The sequence below is a fragment of the Ctenopharyngodon idella genome, chromosome 8 (genome assembly GCF_019924925.1).
Source record: "Ctenopharyngodon idella isolate HZGC_01 chromosome 8, HZGC01, whole genome shotgun sequence".
In the NCBI taxonomy this organism is placed as follows: Eukaryota; Metazoa; Chordata; class Actinopteri; order Cypriniformes; family Xenocyprididae; genus Ctenopharyngodon; species Ctenopharyngodon idella.
In genome coordinates, this window is record NC_067227.1 from 24,342,130 (window position 1) to 24,355,157 (window position 13,028).

Sequence of the window (13,028 nt, forward strand, 5' to 3'; positions counted from 1 at the left end):
GACAGTGGAGTCTACAGTTGCATTTGTGGGGAGCAGAAGACCAAAGCCACGGTCAGAGTGTTCGGTATGGATGAAGGTTTTAAAGAAAAATGAGCTTTTAATATCGCTTGAGCTCACTATGAGCTAACATGCTAATGTGCTACTCTTCAGCCACGCCAGTAACATTCAAACAAAACCTGAAGAACCAAGAGGCTCCTGAAGGAGGTGTTGTTATTCTGCATTGTGAGCTGTCCAAGGCTGGGGTACCAGTAACATGGTTGAGAGGTGATGAGGAGCTTAGCAATGGAACTAAATACAAGATCAAGCAGGAGGGATTGGTTGCCGAATTACACATTAAAAACGCCCTTCCTGTGGATGTTGGGGAATACAGCTGCATTGTTGGAGACCAGAAGACAACAGCTGAAGTTAATGTTAGGGGTAGGTCCAGTGCCACTTTAATGACCTTCTCATTGAGTTCACACAGGGTTGTTCTGAATTTTGAATAATAATTCCGCCAAATCAAAATTTTAAACAAAGAAACCATGCATAGAATAGTTTTGTCCTTACATACATGCTAACATTGTGTCTATACCAAATATCTTGACAACATTTTTACAGTGCTGTAAACACTATATGATACCCAGGGCTGGAAATGAGTTTGTCTGCTTCAGTTGAAATCGTGTTTGGTTTAGATCGCGTTTTGGTTAAAATCGAGTTCCGGGGTGGGGGGTGGAGCGGACAAATCATCGCGGTGGGGGTAGGGGGGGATATGTACACTACCTTTCAAAAGCTTTGGGTCAGTAAGATGCATTAAATTCAACAAAGGTGCCAGTAAAGGCATTTATTATGTTACAAAAGCTTTCTATTTCAAATAAATGCTCTTTTGAACTTTGTAAAAATATTACTGTTTTCACAAAAATATTAAGCAGCACAACTGTTTTCAAAATTGATAATAATAAGAAATGTTTCTTGAGCACCAAATCAGCAAATTAGAATGATTTGTGAAGGATCATGTGACACTGAAGACTGGAGCAATGGCTCCAGTTGTAAATAATATTTCACTATATTACTGTACTTTCATGTTTTTACTGTATTTTTGATAAATGCAGCCTTGGTGAGCCTAAGACAGTTCTTTCAAAAACATTTAAAAAATCTTACTGACCCCAAACTTTTGAATGGTAATGTACTGTATGTATATTTCCATTTGAATAGAATCTGGTCATCTAAAACTGCCCTAGAATGATGGAAAAAAATCTTCAAATCCCCCCTGTCTCCTCATTTATGGTCCTCCAACTGCATCTCGGCCATTTCCAACACTGTTGATACCCTCATGATCCTTTCATGAACCCTGTATGATACCCTTCATGAATCACAGGGTCATACACGCATCATTTCATATCATAAACACTAGCAATAAACATTTTCTACCAATAAACAATTTCTAATTTGCAAAATACTCTAAATACTTTTGAGCTGAGATCATACTTCTCCTCACATCTCTCACAGCTGCTGCCTCTGTGTTCTTTGAGAAAGAGCTTGAGAGTCAAGAAGCAATAGAAGGGGAATCTGTCCTGTTTAGTTGTTTACTCTCTAGCGACAATGCCCCAGTGACCTGGAGAAAAGATGCAAATCAGATCACACAGGGTGGGCGATACACCCTCCACCGTAAAGGTGCCACTCAGGAGCTCGAAATCAGGAAACTAAGAGTGGAGGACGCAGGCGTGTACACATGCAGCGTCAGAGGCAAGAAGACCTCTGCAACCCTCAGAGTGATAGGTACAGTAAATCATAATAAGCCTACATAATTTTAACAATAAAATTAAGTTTGCTTTCAAACACAAATGAACTACAAGGACTCCTGTGCATTCCTTTATTTGGTTAATGTTTCCTTTACAGAGCGTGTGAGGATTGTGAAAGGACTGCGTGACTTGACGGTTACTGCAGGCGAGAGCGCCCGCTTTGTGTGTGAGCTTTCTCACGAGAACATCCTTGACGGGGTTTGGTGGCTTGGTTCCAATGTACTGCAGGAGAATGAGATGAATCAGATGAGTATATGTGGCAAAGAACACCAACTGGTGCTCACTATGACCACACCAGAAGAGTCAGGTGTTGTGTCCTTTGTGGTGGGAAATGAAAAGACTTCTGCTCATCTGCGCGTAAACAGCAAACCTAAAGGTGAGTGTAAGGATCCTCATTGCAAACAATTTCATTTAATTTTATTATTAAACAGCAGACATACAGTATTGATATAGAAAAGTACTGTATATCAAATGCAATGTATTCTTTCAACTTCATACTGTAAAGTGCATTCTCTATTTATAGTTTTCATTGAGGAAAACCTGAAAGACATGACCATTTTTGAGGGAGATTCTGCCACCCTGTGTTGTGTGACTTCTGACTCCTCCACATCTGTAACCTGGAAGCGAAATAATGTAACTCTGCTCCCTGGGGAAAAGTATGAACCTCTGAAACACGGGAAGCGTAATATTCTTCTAATTCACAAAGTCAGAAAAGAGGATGCTGGGATTTACATGTGCAATACAGGAGACATGCAGAGTAGTGCTACTCTTACAGTCAAAGGTAGGAACTGCCTGAAACACATTTGTTCTAACTATAAAGACTAGAAAATTCTAACTTTATATATATATATATATGTGTGTGTGTGTGTATATATATATATATATATATACACACTATATTGCCAAAAGTATTGGGACACCCCTCCAAATCATTGAATTCAGGTGTTCCAATCACTTCCATGACCACAGGGTGTAAAAAAATTAAGCACCCAGGCATGCAGACTGCTTCTACAAACATTTGTGAAAGAATGGGTCGCTCTCAGGAGCTCAGTGAATTCAAGTGTGGTACCGTGATAGGTTGCCACCTGTGCAATAAGTCCATTTGTGAAATTTCCTCACTACTAAATATTCCACGGTCAACTGTTAGTGGTGTCATAACAAAGTTGAAGCAATTGGGAACAACAGCAACTCAGCCGCGAAGTGGTAAGCCATGTAAAATCACAGAGCGGGATCAGCGCATGCTGAGGCGCACAGTGTGCAGAAGTCACCAACTTTCTGCAGATTCAGTAGCTACAGACCTCCAAACTTCGTGTGGCCTTCAGATTAGCTCAAGAACAGTGCGTAGAGAGCTTCATGGAATGGGTTTCCATGGCCGAGCAGCTGCATCTAAGCCTTACATCACCAAGTGCAATGCAAAGCGTTGGATGCAGTGGTGTAAAGCACGCCGCTACTGGACTCTAGAGCAGTGGAGACGTGTTCTCTGGAGTGACGAATCACGCTTCTCTGTCTGGCAATCCGATGGACGAGTCTGGGTTTGGTGGTTGTCGGGAGAACGGTACTTGCCTGACTGCATTTTGCCAAGTGTAAAGTTTGGTGGAGTAGGGTTATGGTGTGGGGTTGTTTTTCAGGGGTTGGGCTTGGCCCCTTAGTTCCAGTGAAAGGAACTCTTAATGCTTTAGCATACCAAGACATTTTGGACAATTTCATGCTCCCAACTTTGTGGGAACAGTTTAGGGATGGCCCCTTCCTGTTCCAACATGACTGCGCACCAGTGCACAAAGCAAGGTCCATAAAGACATGGATGAGCGAGTTTGGTGTGGAGGAACTTGACTGGCCTGCACAGAGTCCTGACCTCAACCCGATAGAACACCTTTGGGATGAATTAGAGTGGAGACTGCGAGCCAGGCCTTCTCGCCAACATCACTGCCTGACCTCACAAATACGCTTCTAGAAGAATGGTCAAAAATTCCCATAAACACACTCCTAAACCTTGTGGAAAGCCTTCCCAGAAGAGTTGAAGCTGTTATAGCTGCAAAGGGTGGGCCAACTCCATATTAAATTCTACCGATTAAGAATGGGATGTCATTAAAGTTTATTTGCACATAAAGGCAGGCGTCCCAAAACTTTTGGCAATATAGTGTATATAGTGTATATATAGTGTAATATAGTGTATATGTATAGATAGATAGATAGATAGATAGATAGATTTTTTAAACCTGATGTATGACCATTTAAACGTTAGACATATTTTAATAAAAACATTAACAATAATTTATTATTATATTAATAATAATAATAATAATAATAATATTTGATACACTTAACAGTATTTAACAGTATTTAATTTTTGTATGCATTTTCATATTTTTAAAATGTGATTTATTTAAATTTTTATTTTTTAATTAATAAATTGATAATTCCTTATTTTTATTTTTAATTGGCACTCCTAGTCCACCATATTTCAGTTGTTGTCAGTCACAAAAATATTTTTCAGAGATGGAATTTGTTATGGTAGATTTACCTGTTGAAATGTTTATTAGATAATGCTTTACAATAAGGTTTCATTTATTAACATGAACTAAAAATGAAAAATACTTCTCTTTTACTAATACATTTTTAAAATCAAAATTGTGTATGTTAACATTAATGAACTGTGAACTAACATGAACAATGAACTATTGATTTTTATTAACTAACATTAACAAAGGTTAATAAATGCTGTAAAAATATCTTGCTCATAGTTCATGTTATCTAATGCATAAACTAATGTTAACGAATAAAACCTTAGTGTAAAGTGTTACTGCTTATTCAACTTGACTCTGTACAAATCAGTATACAAAGTGTATTTGTGCAATATTTATTGGAAATGGCACATATACTTAAGGGCTCTTGGCTTACTACATTTCAGAGCGTCCTTTGTTTTTCTGCGGGGAGCTCCAAAACCAAGAAGCAGAAGAGGGTGAGACTACTTTCTTGTGCTGTGAGTTGTCTCAACCTGGAGTTGCAGTTGAGTGGAAGAAGGGAGCAGTTCTGCTTAGACCGGGTAACAAATATGAGATGAAGCAGGATGGATGTGAGCTACAGCTACAGATCAAAGACCTCACAAGTCAGGACAGTGGGGCCTACAGGTGTTGTGCTGATGGCATTGAGACAAGGGCCAGTATTACTGTGAAAGGTATGAACCAAAATAATTGCTTGTCTATATATTTTTTATTTGATGTTGAGGATTTTAATGTCAATAAATGAGTGAAAATATTCAGTGGCACTTTATAAGAGGAATTCATTTCATACATTCATTAAATACAAGCATTTTTATGCATAATGATCATTTATTTTTTTTACCACTGTTTCTTCTCCTCTTATACCACAGAGCGCCCTTTGTTTTTCCGCGAAGAGCTTCAAAACCAAGAAGTAGAGGAAGGTGAAACAGCTTTCTTGTGCTGTGAGCTCTCTAAACCTGGAGTACCAGTACAGTGGAAGAAGGGGGCAATGCTCCTGAAGAATGGACAGAAGTATGAAATGACGCAAGAGGGCAATGAAGTACAACTTCAGATTCATGACCTCACAAGTCAAGACAGTGGCATCTACAGATGCTGGGCTGGCACCCTAGAAACACGGGCTAATGTTGCTGTCAAAGGTAGGTATGCACAGTATACCATAACAGTTATGGTTTATATTTAAATTTACCAATATCAGTCGATATTGAATATCTATATGTATGCTGTATGTAAGAGATGCAAACAGTTTCCTGCAAAGTTGGTTAACCTCAATTTGCCCTTCCTTTTCAGAGCAACCTCTTTTCTTCTGTGAGGAACTCCATAACCAGGAGGCAGAGGAGGGTGAGACAGCCTTCCTTTGCTGTGAGCTCTCTAAACCTGGAGTTGATGTGCAGTGGAAGAAGGGGGCAATACGACTGAGACCAGGAAACAAATATGAGATGAAACAAGATGGCTGCAAAGCACAGCTACAGATCCATGACCTGACATGTCAGGATAGTGGCACATACAAGTGCTGCTCTGGAAACCTGGTTACCACAGCATCAGTTGTAGTCAAAGGTGAGAGTCGTGACATTAGAGGGTCCCCTTCTGATTTTCTGTATTTTTAGACTGAATGTCATCAGGTCTTTGATGAAAACCTATGAATGCATTCAAGTGACCCTTCATGGACAGAAAGCACAATAATAAAATATGTATTTAAAAAAAAAATGAACTTACTGTATACATACTGTATTTATATTTGCTTTCAGAACAACCTTTGTACTTCATCAAGATGCTTGAGTGTCAAGAAGCAGAGGAAGGGGAAACTGCCTTTCTTTGCTGCGAGCTTTCAAAACCTGGGGCTGGCATAAATTGGAAGAAGGGATCTGTGCTCCTAAAACCTGGAAGAAAGTATGAAATAAATCAGAATGGTGGTGAACTGCAGCTTCAGATCCATGAGCTCACAAGCCAGGACAGTGGTGTCTACACATGCTGTGTTGGTAGTCTAGTGACCTCAGCATCTCTGGAAGTGAAAGGTATAGTATATTCAATGTAGATGAGTTGTTAGAATGCACATTAATTAACATTAACATTATATTTTCTGCATTCAGAACAACCTCTGTATTTCTGTGAGGAGCTCCAAAGACAAGAAATAGAAGAAGGTGAGACTGCCATACTGAGCTGTGAGATCTCTAAAACTGGAGTGGAAGTGCAGTGGAAGAAGGGAATGTTGTTGCTTCGACCAGGAAACAAATATGAGATGAAGCAAGATGGCTGTAAATTACAGCTTCTAATACATGAGGTGAACAGTCAGGACAGTGGCATCTACAAATGCTGTGCTGGTAGCTTGGTGACCACAGCATCTCTTGACGTGAAAGGTGTGTATTTTTACGAAATGAAATTGTTAAAATTTCAGTTGGATATTATTATTGAATTATTTTTTTATTTTCCCCTCACTAGAACATCCATTGTTCTTCTCTGAGGAGCTCCAAAACCAAAAAGCAGAGGAGGGCAACACAGTCATATTGCGCTGTGAGCTCTCTAAACCTGGAGATTCAGTGCAGTGGAAGAAGGGAGCAGTGATACTTAAGCCTAGTAAAAAATATGAGATTAAACAGGATGGCCGTCAACTACAGCTTCATATCCATGAAGTAACAGCTCAGGACAGTGGGGCCTACAAATGTTGTGCTGGTAGCCTGATTACAACTGCTTCTCTTGTGATTAAAGGTAAGTGAATTATTCAAATGGCATTTTTCCACATTTTAATCTTTAACATAAGAAGTCATTCATTAATCTGTTCATGTGTCCATTTGTTTTTTGATGAACATGTAAAGGCATATATGTTTTTGTTTTCCTTCTCCAGAAAAGCCATTGTTCTTCTCTGAGGAGCTCCAAAACCAACAAGCAGAAGAGGGCAAGACAGCAATATTGTGCTGTGAGCTCTCTAAACCTGAAGTTTCTGTTCAGTGGAAGAAAGGAACAGTCCTTTTGAAGCCTAGTAAAAAATATGAGATGAAACAGGATGGCCGTCAACTACAGCTTGAGATCCATGAAGTAACAGCTCAGGACAGTGGGGCCTACAAATGTTGTGCTGGAAGCCTGGTCACAACTGCTTCTCTTGTGGTAAAAGGTAAGTCAATTATTCAAATGCCATTTTCCCACATTTTGACCTTTAACATACAAATGAATTTGAAAATAATTAATCTGTTCATGTGTCCAATTTTTTTATTTTTTTTAGCATGTAAATATATACGTATTCTTTTTTTCCCTCTCCAGAACAGCCATTGTTCTTCTCTGAGGAGCTCCAAAACCAAGAAGCAGAGGAGGGTAAGACAGTCATATTACGCTGTGAGCTCTCTAAACCTGGAGATTCAGTGCAGTGGAAGAAGGGAGCAGTGATACTTAAGCCTAGTAAAAAATATGAGATTAAACAGGATGGCCGTCAACTACAGCTTCATATCCATGAAGTAACAGCTCAGGACAGTGGGGCCTACAAATGTTGTGCTGGTAGCCTGGTTACAACTGCTTCTCTTGTGATAAAAGGTAAGTGAATTATTCAAATGGCATTTTTCCACATTTTAATCTTTGAGAAAAATTCATTCATTAATCTGTTCATGTGTCCATTTGTTTTTTGATGAACATGTAAAGGCATATATGTTTTTGTTTTCCTTCTCCAGAAAAGCCATTGTTCTTCTCTGAGGAGCTCCAAAACCAACAAGCAGAAGAGGGCAAGACAGCAATATTGTGCTGTGAGCTCTCTAAACCTGAAGTTTCTGTTCAGTGGAAGAAAGGAACAGTCCTTTTGAAGCCAAGTAAGAAATATGAGATGAAACAGGATGGCCGTCAATTACAGCTTGAGATCCATGAAGTAACAGCTCAGGACAGTGGGGCCTACAAATGTTGTGCTGGAAGCCTGGTCACAACTGCTTCTCTTGTGGTAAAAGGTAAGTCAATTATTCAAATGCCATTTTCCCACATTTTGACCTTTAACATACAAATGAATTTGGAAATAATTAACCCTGCAAACAAGCCTGCACTGGCCCTTTACGGGCCCCTGAGAATTTGCTCATTGGCAAAACGTTGGCCCCTTAGCGCTGGCCCTGCGCGGGCAGCCCTCACTTAGCCCCCAGGAATCCCTCACTGGGCCCACACAGGGCCTGCACTATTAATCTACAACAATAAATCTGGCAACACAGGGGACCACACATTTATCATTAATAAAAATAACAGTTAATGATCGTTAAAAAAAGAAATGATCAATGACTGACTGTGGCATCTGCCACTCAACTATTCTCTAAATCATACTCTGTAAAATGCATATCTCTTTGATTCTGATCACTACACGATGGTTGAATCATCAATAAGTAATCAACTTCATCTAACCAGAATTTCTCTTGCAAGTTTTGCTAAAACAAATGTGTTTCAGAAACACACAATTATAGTAGTCAGAGAACAACTGATGTTGAAAAGTCAAGGGTCAAGAGCCCAACTAAAGCAAACGCTCACCTCCATAACGGTGACTTTAAAATGGACTATTTTCAATTAAACATCAACATCTAAAAGTTTTGTATGAAAGAAATAGTCAAACTGGATTGTAATAAGTAAAGATGCTGAGATCTAGACAGATCTGTTGGTGTTTAATGTTCTGTTGCTGCTGGTCATGTGACAGTATTTTCAGCTTATTTAAATAAAGAGATTTTACTTTACTGCCAGTCATTTGACTGTTTTATCATCTAACTGTTTTGTTATTGTATTAATTACAGATTATTTTTGTAATTTTACATACATTTGTATGTAATTTAAGAAAACAGAAAATACTGTATAAAAACACAGCCAAACAGAGCATGGGAAACGAAAGTGGGCAGCCTACACAAAACCTGCATGGGCCCAAAGGTACAAAAGTTTCTCTAGGCCTGAAGGGGCTGACCCACACTGGGCCATCATGGGCTTAATGTGGGCAGTTCGTTAGTGTGGACTGCTCACAGAGAGCCTGCAGTGAGCCCAAAGCTGTGGGCCTCACCTGGGCAAGCCCGCACTGAGCCTGTTTAGGTTTGGTGTGGGCTGGCCCTAGCCCACTGTGCCTGCAAAAAGCCAGCATGGGCCCCGCAGGGGCATGTTTGCAGGGAATCTGTTCATGTGTCCAGTTTTTTTTTTTTTTTCTGAACATGTAAATATATACGTATTCTTTTTTTTCCCTCTCCAGAACAGCCATTGTTCTTCTCTGAGGAGCTCCAAAACCAAGAAGCAGAGGAGGGTAAGACAGTCATATTGCGCTGTGAGCTCTCTAAACCTGGAGATTCAGTGCAGTGGAAGAAGGGAGCAGTGATACTTAAGCCTAGTAAAAAATATGAGATGAAACAGGATGGCCGTCAACTACAGCTTCATATCCATGAAATAACAGCTCAGGACAGTGGGGCCTACAAATGTTGTGCTGGTAGTCTGGTCACAACTGCTTCTCTTGTGATAAAAGGTAAGTGAATTATTCAAATGGCATTTTTCCACATTTTAATCTTTGACAAGTATTCATTCATTAATCTGTTCATGTGTCCATTTGTTTTTTGATGAACATGTAAAGGCATATGTTTTTGTTTTCCCTCTCCAGAAAAGCCATTGTTCTTCTCCGAGGAGCTACAAAACCAACAAGCAGAGGAGGGCAAGACAGCAATATTGTGCTGTGAGCTCTCTAAACCTGAAGTTTTAGTGCAGTGGAGAAAGGGAACCATGCTTTTGAAGCCTAGTAAAAAATATGAGATGAAACAGGATGGCCGTCAACTACAGCTTCAGATCCATGAGTTAACAGCTCAGGACAGTGGGGCCTACAAATGTTGTGCTGGAAGCCTGGTCACAACTGCTTCTCTTGTGGTGAAAGGTAAGTCAGTGGTTCTCAATCAGGGGGCCTCAACAAACTTCCAAGGGGGCCTCAAGATGACTTAAATAATTTAAAATAAGACAAAACAAATAGGCCTGTTAAAATAAGCTAAAACAACTAAAAATCAAGATATTTTTAGTATTTTTTTTTTTAATTTTTATTTTTTGTAACAAATCTACCTCTTTCTAGTTATGCCAAGCTCTAAAATAATTTATTGGGTAGAAATTGTGAGTGGGGGGCCCTTCAAATATTGTTATGTACAATGGGTGGGTGGAATGGGGGGGTCAAAAAGGTTAAGATTCACTGAGGAAAATTAATATTTCAAATGCCATTTTTCTATATTTTGAACTTCGACATAAGAATTAATTCATTAATCTGTTCATGTGTGTCTATTTGTTTTTTGATGAACATGTAAAGGCATATATGTTTTTGTTTTCCCTCTCCAGAAAAGCCATTGTTCTTCTCTGAGGAGCTCCAAAACCAACAAGCAGAAGAGGGCAAGACAGCAATATTGTGCTGTGAGCTCTCTAAACCTGAAGTTTCTGTTCAGTGGAAGAAAGGAACGGTGCTTTTGAAGCCAAGTAAAAAATATGAGATGAAACAGGATGGTCGTCAACTTCAGCTTTATATACATGAACTTACAGCTCAGGACAGTGGGACTTACAAATGTTGTGCTGGGAGCCTGGTGACTACTTGCTCTGTTACTGTGAAAGGTTTGGAACGTGTTTTAGAGAAACTTCTGAATTTCCTAATACTCTTTCCATGTACTACTCTGACAACATTGCTTGGTATTGAACCAGCATATGCTAATAATTCATTAAGAGCATGTTTTGTGAATAAAGCCACAAATTTAAAAAGCATAAAATGTATTGGTAACACTTTACAATAAGGTTTCATTAGCTAACATTAGTTAACTACTTTAGTTAATGTGAACTAAATATGAACAATACTTCTACAGCATTTATTTTAACATTTACAAATACATTATTAAAATCAAATGTTGTATTTGTTAAGATTAGTTAATGCACTGTGAACTAACATGAACAAACAATGAACAACTGTATTTTTATTGACTAAGATTAAAAAAAGATTAATAAATACTGTAACAGATGTATTGCTCATTGTTAGTCCATGTTAGTTAATACATTAACTAATGTTAACAAATGAGACCTTATTGTAAAGTGTTACCAATGTATTTTAATTTTCCCATGTCCAGAGCAACCTATATTTTTCTGCAAGAGCCTCCAAAGCCTTGAAGCTGAGGAAGGTGAGACGACCACCCTGACCTGTGAGCTTTCTAAACCTGGAGTTGCAGTGCAGTGGAAGAAGGGAACAGTGTTGCTAAAACCTGGAAACAAGTATGAGATGAAACAAGATGGTTGTCTACTGCAGCTTCAGATATATGACCTGAAAATTGAAGATAGTGGCTCTTATAAATGTTTTGCTGGTAGCATGGTGACGACTGCTTCTCTCATAGTAAAGGGTAAGGGAATTAATTTAAATGTCATTTTCCATCTTTCTTTCTTTTTCTTTTTTATAGAGGAATCAATTCATTAATCTGTTCATGTGTCCATTAACATTTTTGTTTTCCCTCTCCAGAACATCCTTTATTCTTCTCTGAGGAGCTCCAAAACCAAGAAGCAGAGGAGGGCAACACAGTCATATTGCGCTGTGAGCTCTCTAAACCTGGAGTTTCAGTGCAGTGGAAAAAGGGAGCAGTGATACTTAAGCCTGGTAAAAAATATGTGATTAAACAGGATGGCCGTCAACTACAGCTTCATATCCATGAAGTAACAGCTCAGGACAGTGGGGCCTACAAATGTTGTGCTGGTAGCCTGGTGACTAATGGTTCAATTACAGTGAAAGGTACAGAGCTTATTTTAGTGAAACATCTGCAGTTTCTAATGCTTTGTCCATGTAGAACTTCACATTGAATAACCCAAACTTTTACATCTGCATGTACAGAGCAACCTATATACTTCTGCAAAATCCTTCAAAGCCTTGAAGCTGAGGAAGGTGAAACAGCGCTCTTGACCTGTGAGCTCTCTAAAGCTGGAGTTCCTGTAGAGTGGAAAAAGGGAACAGTGTTGCTAGAACCAGGAAACAAGTATGAGATGAAACAAGATGGCTCTAAATTACACCTTCAAATCCATGATCTAACATGTCTGGACAGTGGTGTCTACAAATGCTGTGCTGCTAGGATGGAGACAACAGCTTCTCTTGTTATAAAAGGTACATTTATTTCAATATTTTAACAATAAGTAAGTAATTAAAAATCAAAATAATTAAGTAATGTTGCATGTCTATTATTTACACCAAAAGCTTCCCCTAGAAGTAAAGACATCCCTCAAGCCCCACTGAGATCAAAAGGGAAAAACATTATAGAAGAAACGCACAGTGGTCTAGTGCATAAGAAACAGACTGTGGTCATTGACGAATCAGACATCTCTATCTTAGAGCCATCAGAGGTTCACTTCCAGGATCTCTGTGAGAAACTGACAGATGACCAGGACGTCAAGATCAAATCATTGGCGAGACAAACGGGAGAAGATGTGAGTTCCAAAATGGTTAACGTGTCTAGTCGCACCATGGAAGAACCTGAAATTACTTCTCTTACAACCGATGCACCTGAAGAACAGAGAAAAAAAGTGGTGGACACTGGTTCCAAAGAGGTTACTGAGATTTCTGTGGACCAGCACAATGAAAAGATCTCAGGGCATGTTCAGAAGAAAACGCCAAGCATAGATACAAATAAACAGAGCAAGGAACCGCCTAGAAACGTTCCCCAGCCTCCACCACGGTCAAAGAGTAAGGCCGCACATCCAGATGTTTCACTCCAAGACCAGTGCAGTGTTTTTGAAGCAAACAACCAGAATGTTAAAGATCCAAATGTTGACAAGAAGG